The sequence below is a fragment of the Chroicocephalus ridibundus genome, chromosome 9 (genome assembly GCF_963924245.1).
Source record: "Chroicocephalus ridibundus chromosome 9, bChrRid1.1, whole genome shotgun sequence".
NCBI classification, from domain to species: domain Eukaryota; kingdom Metazoa; phylum Chordata; class Aves; order Charadriiformes; family Laridae; genus Chroicocephalus; species Chroicocephalus ridibundus.
This window is the reverse complement of record NC_086292.1, coordinates 15,495,307-15,512,242: the sequence shown is the minus strand read 5'-3', so window position 1 is coordinate 15,512,242 and position 16,936 is coordinate 15,495,307. Positions and strand designations below refer to the sequence as shown.

Sequence of the window (16,936 nt, the reverse complement as noted above, 5' to 3'; positions counted from 1 at the left end):
GGAGAGGAGCGTAGAAGACATTACTATTTATAGTGCACAGTACGTGTACACAGCGTGACATCCACCGGCTTTTCGAGCAAACATCCTACCACTTTGGAGGGGGGAGGCTTTCCATCTTGGTGTCCCCGAGATGCCCTGTCCCCTCTCCTGGGGAGGTGGGAAATCACACAGGGGTAGCACCCATCTTCCCTTGTCTATAGGTTTCTTTCACTTATTTTTCGATGAAGATACTTGCCCCCCTGCCATGCAGCTGATCATGAGGTTTAAAGTCAAAGCAAGTTTTCAGCACAAATAATGTGAGTTTTAAGGGGAGGGAGAGGAATTGAAAGCGATGATGGTACAAGGGGGTCACGGAGCATCTGCAGACTCTCATTTGGGGACGGACGACTTGTGTGTGTGTGTGTGTGTAGAAATGAAGATGGAAAAGTGCATTGGTTTAGGTAAGGATTTTTGGGAGTTTTCAAGGGGATGAGGGTCAGCAGTGGGACTCGGGTTTCCTTGCTGCCCGCTCCCTGCCTGACCGCCGGGGCACACGGCGTCTCTTTGTGTTCATGTAGGGGTTTGGGAAATCAGGACGTCTTCATCTGAGCTCGATTCTCGATACGGAAAAGATAGCTGACAATGGCAATAAAAATAACAGTAAGCAGTTGGAAAGGCCCAGCTCGAATCGTGCTCTGTCAACAGCTTTGCAATCTGTATAAATATGAGCAGAAAGACAAACAACTCTGATTTCTCTTTAAGAATGTGAGTATCCATTGTCGTAGATTTAAATTAGGATGTTTTCCTTGTACTGTATGTAAATTCCTTCTTGGCAAATAACCCATGTCCACTAATGTATGTGTATTTTGGGTCTGTATAGTTTTGGTCTCTGCGAAATACAATGAAATCTGATAGCACACAGAAATACTTGCATGGAATGTCAAATTTTTTTGTGTGCGCTTCTCACATATCCATAAAAGAGTTTACACATTTCTAATTACTCATTCAAAAAGAGACTTTACAGCACTTTTAAAAGAGAGCCAATTTTTTCCCTACTGTGTTCTGTTTTTACAGCTTGTGGAAAGCTTATTTAACGAAAGTTTAAGTAATCAGCGAAAGTCATTTCTGAGAAAAGACTGACAGATATGAAGCCTCTTTTCACACTTCATAAGAGGTGGAGATAGTAGCCATAAAATTTACAGCTGAATAGTACTCTGTTTAGCTTAAGTTATAGAATTATTAGTGTTTCAGGCGTCTGATAGATTTTAGGGAAGTTAAATATTTTAAATGATTATATATGCTATGGTGTAGCCAAGCTCAAAGTGTGCAGCACTAATAACAACCTACCTCTCCAAACCCAGCAACCTGCTCACTCCCATGGGGCTGATGTTGCGCTAAAAATACGTGTTTGCAGCTGACTTAGCTTCATGATATATTAATAAAATGTTAGCGATATGTTCCCTTCGCACAGGCTCACCTCTGGCTATGAAAGTATGAATTCCCGGGCTATGGAAAAGACAGGGCACGTTGGGTAAGAGAGGAGCCAGTAGGGAGCTCAGCACCGTCAGCATCTCTGTCCCAGCAGAGCAGGGACACGCGAGTTTTACTGTATGAGAGACCTGGCTATGGAGTGGTTGGGCATAAATGAATTCTTCTGCAGGTCATGACCAGTTATGTGTTAGAGAGAGATGAATAAAAGAGGAAGAACTTGGCTGTATTATGAGACTGAAGAGTTCATGAGAAATCTCATGGAAACAAACACGCCTTTTAGAGATAGTAATAGGCATTTGATGGTGAATCTTTCCAAATATTATCAGATGCCCAGATGCTATGGCAATGGGTAACAAATACAAATACTTAAGGCAACATATAAATAAGCAAACAAAAGCAATTACTAAAGGCATTTAAATGTTATGCTCTCTGTGTCATCCTTTCAACCCGTTTTTTTTTGGTAGTGCTTTTGATGGAACTGCTTACCCAGCAGCAAGCAGCAGAAAGGCTTTCATAGTTCTTTAAAATCACATATATTGTGTGAGCTGGAGTTCAGTCCCACTGCAGTTGCTTTGAGGTTTGCCATTGGTTTTGATAGAACAAGAACCAAATCAGGGAAGCCTCGTTCCTCCTCGTTGTGGCAGCCATGGTATAACATTAGCGCGACAAAGTGGCTCACCGTACAACTTACATCAGTATGCGGATTAAATACGTGTAGTGTAATGTTTATATTTTTTTTTAATTCACTTTTATGTGAGCCTAATACACAGCCAGCGTCATAAAGCTCACTCTTGCACCAGATTAAAGCGGTGTTTTTGTAGCATTTACTGGAGATTCATACATCACGGTGGCACTTTGTTACTGTCCACAAGCTGGTTTTTGTGCTAAAGGTTTCAATCATTAAGATGTACAGTATTATCTCAGGCATAGTTTTAGTTCTGGAGAAATTATGCTGAGGTGCTTTTGTACATCTGGCATTTGTGGAAAATATGTGTGTGTACAGTGTGCCATTTGAAAGCTGATACACACGGTACCTCTAGCTACTGTATTAACCAGTATTTTAACTAAATATACAGAAAGTTCTCCCTTGTATTTATGCAATGCAGGAAAAGTACCAATCATACCTGTTTGCAAATTCCCAGTGTTTACCTCTGACATATATTTCGTCTCAATTTAAGGTTTTGTGGACGTCAAACATTTAGATTTCAGGTACGAATCTCAATTACAGGAAAAGTGCCCTGATTTGCCAGACCCTACAGGTTTTCAGCTTTGGTTGTTAATACCAACAATTCCTAAATCCTATTCAGTTGACTCTGAAAACTGTATTCGGGAGGCGTTCAGTGCTCCTGCATTCAAATGGTTAATTTGCACTATGTTCTGTTAAAGAAAAGGAAAACTGTCACCCTGTCATTTTAGAGTCTGACACTAAGCTTGTCAAAAGAGACAGCTGTTAAACTGAATTACTGTTGACATGCAGAGAAACGGCCCTTGCCAGATGTAAAGGACATCTGCGGCAATGAAGTGGTACAGGGTGGCTTTTAAAATGTGGTCATACTGGTATTTGAATAGAGCGTCTATGGCATTAAAACGTGGCCTTGACTCAGACAGTTTAAGGCAGCGAACCAGAGCCAATGAGAGGCACAAAGGAGTGCTGATCTGTTGCTGTATCCATAACTTATGCATGAATATGAAAACAGTGCAGTGTCAAAGCTATTAAGCTCTTATCTTGTATCCAGGAGGATGTGGGTTTAAAACACAGTGGGAAATATTTTGTATTTCTGGATCCTTGAATGTGCGGGTAGGTGAGGTGTAAATTCATGAGGTGGATTATGCAGGGAATGAATAGAAATAAGTCTTCTTGTCTTCAGCGAACAACTGCTCAGACAAGAATTGCAAAGGACGTTAAGCTTGGGAAGTGAGGGCTGGATGTGCCTTGCTGGTGTTTCCGATATGGCACCAGAGCGCCCGGGTCGGTGCTGGGGGAGGCTCTGCTTCGGAGAGGGGAGCAAGTAAAACTAGAAATAGCTGCACGGAGACGCCCATAAAGTTTTATCCATGTGTCTTAGTGTGATTTACGTAAAGAAGTCAGGATACCAAATTCATTTTGTGGGGGGAAAAAAAAAATATTATGAATATTTTATAACGTAGCAATGGAACCAACAGTAGGGAATTCTGTACATTATATAAGTGTGTGAGTCTTTGATTTGTGTGTTTTTAGGGTAGAAATAACGCTGTTTTGGAAAAAATGTATCAGTTAAGCAATTTTGCTAAATGTATGAAAAATGAAATGTTATGAGACGAAGCATGTATTCATTACAAAATGAAATTGATGTTTGAAGCTAAAAAAAAAAATATTCAGGCCAAACATCATTTTGAATATGTTAGCAGATCATATCTTGATGATTTATTTTTATGTTTACTGGTGGCAGAAACCAAAGAGTTTGCCATCTGTGGGGAAGAAGGCAAATGATATTTCTAAACCTTATAGGCTAATCTGCTCCTTTCTGCAGGAATGCAACAACATCAGCAGCAACAATTTGTTCTAGGCAGCAAAAAGGTTGGAAGGGGCAAGTGTGACAGGTGTTTTCTTCTTTGTAAGAGGAAAGTTTGTTTTCCAAGCACTTGAGTTTCTCTATGCAGAAAGGATGATGTCAGTTGAGGTGGACTTGCTCCCCAACGGTTCTTTCAAGGGTGATGGGAAGACTAGGGCTCGTCTAGGGCTTGAGATGATTTGAGCTGGTGCCTTGCATTGCTCTGAGAGCATCCCTTTACCACGGAGAGCATTTAGCATCCTGGGCTGCCCAAGCTGCCTTGCTACCATTGCCCACCACCTTGATGCCAAGAGGTGGAGGTCTGTGCCCATGGTCCAGATGGACGGCCTCTAGATTGCTGAAGAGATGCATGGTAGTCCATGATTTATGGAGGTGACTCTGCATAGTGTGGAGGGCCGCTGGATAGTCCTGCTGCCAAATCTGACCAAAGGGCTATCTGCACACGTAGCCAGCGGGGCTCCCACTGGTCCATATGGCCGTGGTTGGCTGGGTCACAGCAGGAGGTGGCTTTACAAGTACAAATACATGTGAACTAACACAGCTCATCCTGAAACCGCATTCATCAACAGCTGCCAGAGGTCTGCCATATACGAGGGAGGCAGTGAGCAGTGTCAGCATTTAACCACCGTGGCACGGGCAGCGAGCAGAGAGTAGCAGCTGTGTTTGGGCAGTCTCCAGGAGTCAGAGACGTGTGCTTTGTCCAGGTCTCTGCTAGGAGGCTTTTTAGGAGCAGCCAGGATGCCTGTGCTCCCCTGGGGTCTGAGCACATGGGTACGTTTTGGGGTTCATGATGTTGGGAGAGTTGGTTCCTCAAGAATAACTTTTATTATGGGGACAATGTAGCTGATTAACAGCAGCTCATTTCTCATCCTATGGGTGTTTGATAAGATCTCGGGGACAAATACAGAAAAGGATATGTAAATGAAAATGTTTAATTAAGATTTTTTTGAATGTATTTTAGCTTGTGGATGACAAGAGAGCAGGTGGCTGCCTAGCAGAACCACCACCATCTCATGTGTGTGCTCTGGGAACCACTGGAAGCCACTGGATCTTCCAGCCTGGTGGGGTGAGGGCAAGGCAGACTGAGGAGGAAATTACTTTACAGTGATTTTCTGCGTGCCTGCTCAGCTGCCGTGTGTGCCCCTGTCTGTGCTGACCCAGCAACATCAGCACTGAAGTCTCTGCAAAGGCAGCGCTGGTTCAAAACCATCCCTGTGTCTGTGCTGGGACGGGGCTTGGGTGGTCGTCTTCACCCTGCCAATCTGACGGGAGTTATTGGGACAAAACATCAAACACCTCTTCAGAAGGGTGTTGTATGCTGCAATAAAAAAAGGCTGAAGTCTCAATATCCATTCTTCACAGATGAGGTAGAACTGCAGTTCAGCGTTTCAGGTTTTAGCTAGTGCAGACTCACCTATTTACATAACTATGCTGTAATTATTAACTTTTTACAAAACAGCACAAGGTGGAACATTTAAATAAACAGGAACAAGCTAATTATTAGTTGGCAGGTTTTTCTGTGGTAGCTCTTATAATATCATCATTAGTTTATCAAAGCTTACCATGAAAAATCTCTTTCTCCTAATCTAAGCTTTTTCATACAGCTTCCCATTTTGATTGGCACCAAAATAAAATAACTAACCTATAAATTATAACGTGTGATTTAAATGATGTATAAATGCATTATTTGTAAGGCATTGCAAGGATCATCAGTGTGCAACATACACAATTTTAAGAAAATAAAAAATATTTTACCAAGATAATAATAAGGCAGAATGCAGCTCTTTCTCTGAATGTTCTCACCACATGCCTATATTAATAGTAATAATCAAACAAACCTGGAAAAAAAAAGCCCTATGTCAACAGTCATTTGAACTGCATCACGTAACCAGTCCCAGGCCAAAAATTAAAACCTATGCAATTCTTCTGAGAAATGCACCCCAACTTTGTGAGTTGTCAAAAAGCAAAATTTCTGTCGTTGAAGTCACCCCAAAATTCATGTTTGTAAATATGTTCCTACTCACCTGTTTGTTGATGTTGAAAAGGCATCTTCCGCATTTTATTCAGGCCAAGAAATTAAAGTTTCCGAGTTTCATGTGTTGACTAGGAGATGCTCTCTCCCTGCTGTGTACCGACACGGCGAGCAGGGCTGAATTACTCCAGCTGAAGATCTACCCTCGAGCTTTAGTTTCCCATCTCAGAATTGCAGAGAGCATGGGAACGAGGTCATTGAGAAACAGAAAATAATGCACAATGGCTTGTTATAATCCTTCCATTTGTTTGGGACACCAGTGATCTCCAGGGAGGGAAAGGACTCCTTGCTATGTTTTAAATACTGTATTTCAAATTGGGGGTTCCTAATTCAGCTTTTACGTAGCCTGATAACTGTTCATTACTGTAAGAAGGATCTCACACAAATGGGAGTTATTCAAGACCATCAGCGCCACGGGCTCAGAGTTTGCTCGGTAAGGCCACCTCATAGCGCTAGTGCTTGGTGAGTACCATTAACGTCCTTTAATTTGACTGTACAAATCCTGTAGTGGAAGATGTGGCTCTTGCCCCTAGAGTTTTGCAGTATAAAATGAGTTAATAGCACATTTCAGGCTAGGTCTGAGCGCATATTATAGATGACTAATTTATTTCTTGAATTTAGCATTTCTCCCTGCTTAGACTGGGATTTCTATGAATATTTTCCTGCATAAAGGTATTCTTTTTTTTTTTTTTTTTTTTTTCTCTGTGGCACGGTTGTTACCTTTGCTTGCTTGGATGTTCATGGCATGTTTCTGGCAAACATCTAAAATTCAGTTTCCAAGGCTGTGGACAGCAAAGGACATGCCTCGCAGAGATAAAATGAGACCAATGCAAATAAATACCCTCACAGCATGATAGGAACCCTTCTCAATGTTGAAAACCATCAAAGGAGCTAACATATGCACGTATGCTGTAGCTCCATGTACGGTCAAAATACGAGGCAACATTTAGTCTGGATTTATACAGTTTAACACTGCAGGGAGCTTGGGATCTTCATAAACTATAACCCTGCCATCTCCTAAATATTTTTAGTGGTACAAAATATTTTGTGATCCAAGCAAGTTTGCAAGGTGACTAGTCTCAAGGTAAGGTCATGGGGAATTATATTGTTGCTTTGGTGTAGTTTTTTCCTTGTGTGTAATCCTTGAAGTCCAGCTGCAAATTTACTCTTTGCTGACTGGCTTGGTAATCCATGTTCTCCATGTAAATATACTGACATATACCTGATATGACTTAAGCTAAGGAAGAACCAGACGTGTGCCAAGGAGGAAGGTGGCACCTTTTTCATCTTTGCATTGAGCACGTTTCTCGTGTCAACGTCTTTTTTCAGGAGAATTTAGTCTTTTTGGAAGCACTGTGAAAAGCGAGGTAATATCTTTAGACCTGGCCCATGCCCATAAAAGTATTTTAAGATTAATTTTATGGGTACAACCAGTTTCTCCAAATATCAGCCTTTTCTCTTTTTAACCATAAACGTAGGTATTCTACTCTTCCTGCCTCATTTCCTTTTTAGAAATGCTGTTTATTACACTGAACTGAGTGACCATGCACTGAATAGAAGTTTCCTCTAAACTAAATGGAAAAGCCATTTTTTGCATATGTTTTCTCATGTAATTAGATATCATCTTGTTATAGGTTATCTAATTTCCAGCTGAGGGATACAGCTTTGATTATTTTTGCTTTTTCTATGGGGATTTTTCATATTATATAAAGCTGTAGGTATAGGTAGAGATGAGGAAAGAGGAGTGCAGGTGTTGGTAGTGCTCACTGAGCAGCTGATTTACAGATACGGGTGGTCCCCTGGGGCTGACTTGCAACCAGATGACCAACACACTTCACGTTTTATTTATTTATCTCGCTACCTAGCACTTCTTATTGTTTCTCTTATGTGAATTAATTTACCCTATAAAGCACTCCGTGCGACAATCAATGACTCATTACACTGAAAACCCGCAGGAAAGATTAATTAAATGAAAAGTATGCAAGAGGAATGTTCAACTTTTGTATTTTGAGTGACCCAGATATTTAGTGCTTTCTTTGTGCTGGGTTCTCATATGTTAGAGGAGAGGTTTTTACCTTGAGCCACAGGGAGTTCAGATGGCTTAGAGCGCGGTGATATTTCCTAGACATACCAAATCCAGTTCATTTATCATCAATATCCACAGGAAATAATAATCTGTTTATACATCACATTTCTCTGAGCTCTGCAAGATTCTTGTTATGAATTCCTTCCAGCTGCTTTTCTCATTCCCACAGAAGAATTGCATGTGAAGGGTTACCGCTTACCCATCAGTTACTCTAACAATTATTGACTGATAACCGCTGGTAATTCCAACTCTCTGACAATCTTTGATAAGGATTTTGTGTAGTTATTATGCTCTAAAATGTTGCCTTACCCATAAAGGTCTCGAACTTCAGGTTGGGTAGCTGACACCGCCACCTTTTCTGGAACCTTGAATAGAAAGAGGTTAATAATATGGAACATGGAGCTTTTACAGCTATAGAAACGCCGTGTAAAATGGAGAGTCGTTTCCAAACTCCTGCTTTCTGCCCCATGGGAGTGATTGCATCCGGTTACCTTCGGAGAAGCGATACTTGCCAGTCAGCTGCAGCTCGGCAGGCAGCGATCAAGGTTTCTTTTATTCTGCCTGATGATTTTTGGTGAAAGTAAGTTAAGCAAAGCCATAAATCAAAGCAATTAGAACAAGGTGAAAAAAAAAAAGAAAAAGAAAAAAAAAAGAAAAAAAGCTATGGCTAAGCTCATTTCCTTGACATTCTTTGCACCACTGGTATTGCAGTACACTGGCTTTCAGCTCTGGTTTATTCCCCTCCAAATCACTGTTCACCTCTATTAATTCCCTCATATCTGTTGTAGATTTATGTTTTCTTTAAGATCCATGTGTACCTGCATTCAGGCAGAGTTGCGCCACAGCAGAGCAGATGAGCTGCTCCCGTTCTAGGTTAGCAAGTGATGAAATGCAAGCCTGGGAGATTTCCCACCCTGGGAAGGGTCAAGCCACGCACACCAGCAATAATTACTTTACTTTTAAAGTAATCTGGGAAAAGAGGGAGAATAAGAACGAGAGGAATGAATTCTCTATTCAATTTTAAGGCAGCAAGAATTTAAGTTAATTTAGCATGTTAATTAATACGTCCTGAGAGCCGTAAAGTGTAATAATATGGAGGATGAATTCTTTAAATTGTAGGTGACCAACAGAAATCCGTATGAATATATGACACCGCCTCTACTTTTGGTTGCCAGCTGATAAATTCCGTTAAGAATGGTCAATGCATTAAAGATTTTTGTAATATTTTGTTCTCAACTGCAAGCAGTTGTAATTGCTGCAGGGATGTCAAACCGTGCTGCAGGACAGGGAAGGCAGTACTGTAAGAGTGAGCTAGGAAAGAAAAATAATTCAGTCCCAAATGGATGAAACTTGAGATGTACATGCATGTTTTAACCCCTAACTGTGAGTTTTTAGAGAGAAAACAAACTAAATGGTATTAGTACTGTACCAAATGTATTTTTTTTCTGTGACTCAAAAGCTGGGTATTTTCCTTGCTCTTTTGTAATTTTATTGAAATAAAGTTATAGAAAGCTTTTGCCTTAATGCTTTGGCCCAATCTTCTCAGTGCTTCAGGGGATTGATACAGGTTACATAGCTGGCTTTCAGTCTAGTTTCTCCCTCACCAGCCTTTGCAGTTCTGTGGGACTGATGGATTATAGCACTTCGGAAATCAGGCCTTAAATTCTGATGTCTATAAAACATAAAAGAGGCTGCATTGTGTATATTTTGCCCTCAACCCACACTATATTCCTTGAAGACAATAGCAAGAAAAATCATATAAAATTGTCTCTTTATTTCTCGGTACTCTAATATCAGAGGAAACTTGCTTCCAGCTAAGAAAACATTTGTTACAGAACTGGAAATGCTTGATATGATGTTGTATCAGATAAACTTTGTTAGCGCACAGTAGCACAGTGCTGATAATTTAAGCACTCACAGGATTTTCAGCAGTAAAAGATCCTCAATGAGTGCTAAGCTCAGTGGGAAAATGCAGTACATAAATCTGCAGCGACAGGAATGGGACAGGGAAGGGGCAGTTCTGCACTCAATTTTGGGAACCCCAATCCACTGTTGAAGGATGCTGGAGAGAAACAGAAGTGAAGAGATGGTATTTTGGGGCATAAATATTAATTCCAAAGAATTTTCGTGTTAAATGTTGTTTTGTGCAAGACCCCGCCTGGAAATCCTCAAGTCACTGGAGATTCTTGCCGTTGTTTGGCATAGGGGGAGATAATCTGGTCTAGTGGAGGAATCAGCATCTAGCTGCTGCATAGTCCCTAAGTGTATGGCCACTGGAGGTATCAAGAAAGATGGAGAAAGGTTCAAGCAACAAAAGCATGGCCAAAGTTGATAGATAAAATGGCTTCATGTGACGGGATGAAGAACATCAACTGGTAAAGAAGAAATGATGCTTAAGATGAAGGGTTATCGCATCCAGAGTCAGCCAGCCCTGGATGATTTGAGAAGTAATTATGAAGTTGAACCTGGGAAGAGCTGGAGAGGGAACAGCAAAGCCACCAGAGAAAGGCAGCAGAGGAATTTGACAACAAACTCTAGAGAGAAAACGCAGTGCCGTGAAGGGGGAGGATGTTCGGGCACCTGTTGTGACAGCTGTGACTAAGCATACAATGACCAGATCAGGGTGAATAATGAGAGAATCTGCTCATTTAAGAGTGTATATACAAACCCAGCAGGGACATGAAACTGTTTTGCTTTGTTTTACTGATAATGTGTTATTGGAGTCATGTCTCTGACTGTGTCCTAGAGTGGGTTCAAAACAATTACTTGTATAACACAGGATATATTTAAGTCAGGGAGGACTGGGAAGGAAGAAATGTGTGTGTATCAATTTCTGGTTAAGAAGCAAAATGAAATTATGTTTTTCTGAATAGATCTATTGATTGCCATTTGTCCAGCGCAGCGATATCTGTCTCGAGGGCTGGATGCCCCTTGCAAAATTTGAACTGCAAAGTAATCAGTGAATCAGGTTAAACCCCATATACATCTCTGGCCAACTGCTGGTTCATACCCTAACCTGAACTGCACTCTTCTTAAAAGTAAACGCCTTTAAAATGGCCTCAGTCAGTGCCATCTCCAAAAGTTGGAGCCCACCTCTGGATGGCTCCAGCCTGGGCCTTGGTGGCCGGGGCTCGCTGCTGGCCGGGGCAGACAGGCAATCCCTGGCACAGCCCCTGACCTCCTTCTTCTTCCTGTGCTCTCCTTTAGAAGTGGTCAGGCGTGTTCTGGATCAGCTTTGGGGTTAAAGAGCCTGATTTTGAAGTGACAAATGCACTGCTCTGGCAAAATTCCATCTGTATGTGTAAGAAAATTGCGTTTGCTGCTCACTTACAGAGCAGGGTAATACGCAGGACAACACCAGGGAAAACAAAAGGCAAAATAAAACTCAGCAGAGCAGTTCTTTGGGCACCAAGAAATGGCACGGCCCAATGCAACTGCCCGCATTGCAAACCCGATTCACAAATAATGGCTTTCTGTGCAAGAATAACCGCTGCTACTTTAATTTAAAAGGGGAATACTAGGACAAGATCTGTGGAATGTAAATACCTGGTGGGTGCAGCCAACCAGCACGGAATATATTTAGAGGGAGCTGGAGCTCAGTCCCTACCAGAGTGCACTGTGCTTACAGATCATCATGTACAAGGAATAAATTACAGCAGGGTTTGTCAACTAATTTGGTGGAGGTAAGAATTCTTTATCTATTAATCAATGTAGGGAAGCATGAAGCACCTATAAACCATTCATCTCACTTTAGCTTCTTGTTTAAATTTAATTAGAGTTGTTCTGATTTGATTGGAAAAAATGGAGGTACCTTTGAATATAGAGGTGTCAGATGGAGTATCCTGGATAGCACTTACTGCTGTGAGATCCTTGGGGCAATAGGTCAAGTAGTTTGGACTTTTTCCCAAAATGAACAGCTATAAAAAAATTGTTTACAGGGAAGGACCCCTCACCCATAAGTAAATAAAAAAGATGCTCGTGGTGCCAGCACCTCGCCAACGTGAATGAAGTTTGTAACAGTGTGAATTAGTTCATTTCTGTCTTACTCCTGCAGCGGTTTTCCCCTCTTTTTTCCCCATCAGTTCCCCATCAGTTTCTCCATTCCTTTATTGTTATATATATGTACAGGGAGGATATTTAATAGGGGAACTTAATTTCTTCACCTTTTATCCTTATCCTAACTTTTTGTACTGCTGTCAGCGTTAAAAATTTCATTAACTGCAGTAGGGACAGAGTCAGATCAATGCTTTCCTTTTTTTTTTTTCCCTTTTTTTTTAAATCCCTCGCAAAATTGTTTACCTTTTCTTCCCATTATTTCCGCGGGGATTGTAGATAAGGCTGTAACAGCTATACGGTTGTGTTATGTTTTATACTGCGCATGCAGTATGTGATGCAGCTAGTTGCAACTGCAAGCATAGAAAGCCTCAGTGGGTCACTTGCATTTCGTTTCATTTTAGTTTGACTTTAAATGAGTGGCATTTGCTTCTTTTTTTTTAGAAAAGAATTCTTTAAAATGCTTTTTTAACATGAAAAGTCATTGCTAAGCCTTAGAGTCCTACGCGCAAGACTTGAAAACTGCAACTTCACTAAAAACCATGCACTAAATGTGATATACATTGATGCATGCTTATTATGGGTAAATATCATTCTCTAGGTAGTGCCTAGAAATTTTAATTAATTTCAGATACACCCTATTTTTGTCCACGTATGCAGATTTCAAATCTGTGCCTTCGCCGATTTTGACACTGTGCAATGATGTATCTGAGCTTTCAGATGTCTGGCTCTTAGAGTTGTGAAATGATAAAGCAAACAAACCCAACAGTTCCAGCCTTGTCAATCTATTTCTCAGTGGACAGATGCCCCGGCGCTAGAAAAGCATCATCCTATGCAATACCTCTTGGCAGCATCTAAAAAAAGCCAGAGATCTTCTAGACACAAAAGTAAGACTGGCTTCTCTTCTCAAAAGAAATTTTGTTTATGGCCACGCTGAAGCTCCTGGGCAAGGCTGCATGGGGAAAGATGCACAACCTCTGCGCCTGCTGTGCCTCGTGTGTGCACAAGTAAGTGATTTCTGGTCTCTTAGATAATCAATCTGATCTGCTTCTGGAGCAAGTTGCCTCTGGACAGTGATGGATTAATGGGTGAAGGTCCCGGTTAGTGCATTGAGGTTTCTGAAATGAGCTGGGTTCATTGTTAGAGGTTGTGGATTACATCATTAATTAATTAAATGGTATCATTAATTATGGATTAAAATATTTTGTTGGATGCTTACCCAGCAGGAATTGCCTAAATCTTCTAAGAAAATGGGAGGTTTGGGGTTTGTGCTGGCACACCATCAGGGACAGCCCTGTCCCACTGGTATGTGGCCATGGCTCTGTACCCTTGAAGGCCACTGCTGGAGGTCCAGCACCGGTCTCCTCTTGAGCAAAGCCGGGGTGGGGGATAAGGCTTCAGGCTGGTCTCCTGCCCATGTGGTCATCTGGGTTCAGCTGAGCACCTGGGACGTGCGGTCTTGGTGGGGCAGAGCTCCAACCCAGCCCAGCCTGGTGGGGCAGTACCTGCCCGGGGCACAGCATCATCCTGAAGGTCTTGCAAAATGGGTTTAAAAGAACGCAGAAGTGACTGATTTCACTGTATGGACAACTGGGTATGACTGAGAAAGATGGTGAATTGTTTTGGTACAGATGAAGTTTTCTTTTGGCTAATGATTTGTTTTTAATGTCACACATGGTATCATGAGGAGTTGCAGCATTCGGGCATTTTTAATGAATTCGTATAGCTTGCATATTAGTAGGAATATTTCCACTGCAGCAAACACCATAAACAGTTTCCACACTGGGGTATGTTATACTGCCACCAGAATTGGTTCTTCTGATGGTTCATTTCTTTTATGCTGAGAATTCAGGACCAATTCAGCTTGGTTTTATGCATCATTAGAGATTTACAATTACTTTGCTATAGTTTCTTTCTGGAAGCCTATCTCTCATGGTTAATGCTATGGGAGTCCTGTTGTGTGGAGGCTGGTATTAGCCACCTTATAGCAATAAAGCATTTGAGAAGGATTTAGCATTATGAGTGGCTAAATTCTCTGCGCAGAGACTGTAATACTGTTATCCCTTGCTGAGCTTGGGTTGAAACGTTTTTTTTTCTTCTCCTCAAATTAGAAAAAAATGCTGTTTCTTCAAGAGGTTTTGAATCATTTACATGTAATTTTTTGTGGAACCGCTGCATTCGGAAATGAGGAATTGTGACAAATTCCATTTGGATTTCATGATGCTTAAAATACATTTAGATTGCATTAGTATATAATGAAAAGAAGGCCTTCTAATTTTTTATCTCACTTTTATAAAGTGTAATCGTTATTTGAGACTTTCTTTTGGTTTTTACATTTTATGTGTGTTACTAAAGTCAATACATTTCACAAGCTTTGCCTTTGGACAGTAAGCAGTGGATCTGTGTGTGTTGTAATCCACAAAATTCATGTTTTAGATAAATGTACTGTTGCACTGAAACAAACATGATATGCAGCGAATAGTATGGGCCCGATCTAAAGGCCATTAAAATCAATGAAAAGATTTCAAATTAACTTTTATAGCCTTTAGATCAGGCTCTAAATGGGCAAATTACAGTTATGGAGTTTCCCATTTACATACCTGTGTGCTGCATTTAATATATTTTATGGAATTGAAATTACTTGCTACACTTTTTCATGCTTTTTTAGGATAAGAATTTGCCAAGGGCATCAACAGCAGTTTTCCCAGGCTTCAGCACAAGGATTATATAGTTGATCCACAAATGACTCAAATCTTTGAAAAAAAAAAAAAAGGACATAGTTATCAGAGAGGCTTTGACGACAGCAAGGACGGGAGCGCTATCTGGCTTATTCCATCAGAGATTCTCATTCCCTCTCATTAACATACTCAGGACATCAGCACTGGCCATCGGTCTCAGCAGAATCACTTACAACTTTTAAGGGAATATGCACGAAACCCCACCCCTGCATTATTTTAAATAGATCAGATCAGATTCGTCTTGTGTGAGGCTAGAAGAAAGGCTAGGGCAGAGTAGCGTTAGGGGAGAGATTGAAAGGTTGCAGGGAATTTTCAAATCCATTCTTATAACCTGGTAATCTTTCTTCTTTTACAGGGTTCTTGAATCCCAGCGAGGATGCACAGAGCTGATCTCTACGTCTGTGATATCTGCTGCCACAGTAAGTGTGAAAAAAGCAATGCCTCTACCTGCTCCTTCTGAGTGCCCTGTAATGAAAAACCCTTTTGGAGCAACATTGGAAATAAGCCATCACGATATCTGATTAAACCTCTTAGGAAACTGTCACTAATCACCTTCTCTGCTCTTGATGGAATATATTTATGCATTATAAATATACTTACCATGTGTGCGTGTGTGCATGCTCCATAAATCACATGCAGCACTCGTATATGATGTATAAGCACATTCTATAGAATACACACAAATACAGATGCCAAACTCCCACAGAGTTCGTCACTGGGAAATGTTTGAAGGATCTGATCCTTAATATTTAATGAGAAAGATGCTATTTCCTTCCTCAGCTTTTATCTCTGGTTTGGCATAGTCATTAAATTTGTTGTTTCCTTGCAAGATTATATAATTTATGACCTAATTTTAGACTTTTGTGTAACCGTGCTAAAATACTTGCGGCGTATCCGGATTTTTTTGTACGGAGTATTTCAGCATTAGGCACCAGATAGAACATGACTGCTCTGCTATGAGCTTCCCGTCAGTAAGGACTTACAAGCATTAAAGGAAAACAGCCCAACAATATTCAGATAGCATTTCAGGATTAGATTGTGGTTTTTTTTTTTTCTCCTGTAAAGATAGGATTTAGCAGCATTTCCAAAGCCCGTCGTGTGCGGCGGTTGGCAGGAATCCCCAGGTAATACAGTAATCACCCAGCAACTCCTATTACTTAAAATATTTTCGTGTGGCAGCTTCTGGATTTCAGACCACGCTGGGACGAATTCATGCAGCCTTCATCGCAGGGAGGGGTGTAGGGAGCTGGGGAAAGGAGGTGAAGGTGCCACTTAATGCTTTAAAGTGACTATCAGCCCCCTCGCCCCCTGGAAGAACGCGTTTGCTCTGCCACACCAGGCTGGCTGGGTGTTTTTTTTGCTGCACAAGGTGTTGCCAGAGAACTCCTAAATGAATTACGTTGCAGCTGCAGCCACTTTTTTTGTGTGCCTTCTGTGTGTCCAGGGTGATTCAGCGCTGTCATAAATAGTGCCGTGAGTTTCAGGTGTTTTGTCAATTTAAACCATATTGTTTGGACCAGTCTTTCATCAAATTTAATGTATCGGCTATTGCATTAATGTGTTTTGAGAGCACTTTATTCTGGTGTTTAAGAGGGAAGTGCCTTGTGGTTGAGGAGGAGGTTAGATGCTTGCTTTGTGTCTGCACTACACTTATGAGGATTTTTTTCCTGTTTTTCTACCTTACCCCGAGGTATCTAACCCGAATGACAGGGGTGGGGTGCTGCATCCTCAGGCCAGTGCCCAGAGCGATAGGGACCGTGGACTCAGATAGGGACACGCTGCTCAATGTGTCCCTCTAACGTGGCAACTGAATGCAGCGTGCGGGGTGAGGGGCATGCCTACCTGAAAGAAAAATAATCCTTACGAAAAGGTGACATTATTTCTTGGAATAAGAAAGATTGGAGAGTGTATCTGCTTGGCTCTAATGGAGCAGTTCCAGGAAAGCAGCAGCGACCAAATTGTTTTCAGTATCACATAATTCAAGAGTAAAATCATAATTCCAATT

The 16,936-nt window shown here is 41.2% G+C and overlaps 1 long non-coding RNA gene across 9 annotated transcripts in view; it reads left to right on the top strand.

Moving 5' to 3' along the window:
* Positions 1-16,936, top strand: part of LOC134520540 (uncharacterized) — an 89,131-nt gene that overhangs the window by 64,971 nt on the left and 7,224 nt on the right. For 8 of the 9 annotated variants that reach the window (XR_010072463.1, XR_010072460.1, XR_010072459.1 and 5 more), the window contains 2 exons: positions 12,990-13,200; positions 15,287-15,350. This is a non-coding gene — a long non-coding RNA (uncharacterized LOC134520540). The remainder of the gene's footprint in view (positions 1-12,989; positions 13,201-15,286; positions 15,351-16,936) is intronic. The other variant, XR_010072457.1, reaches the window with a different exon arrangement.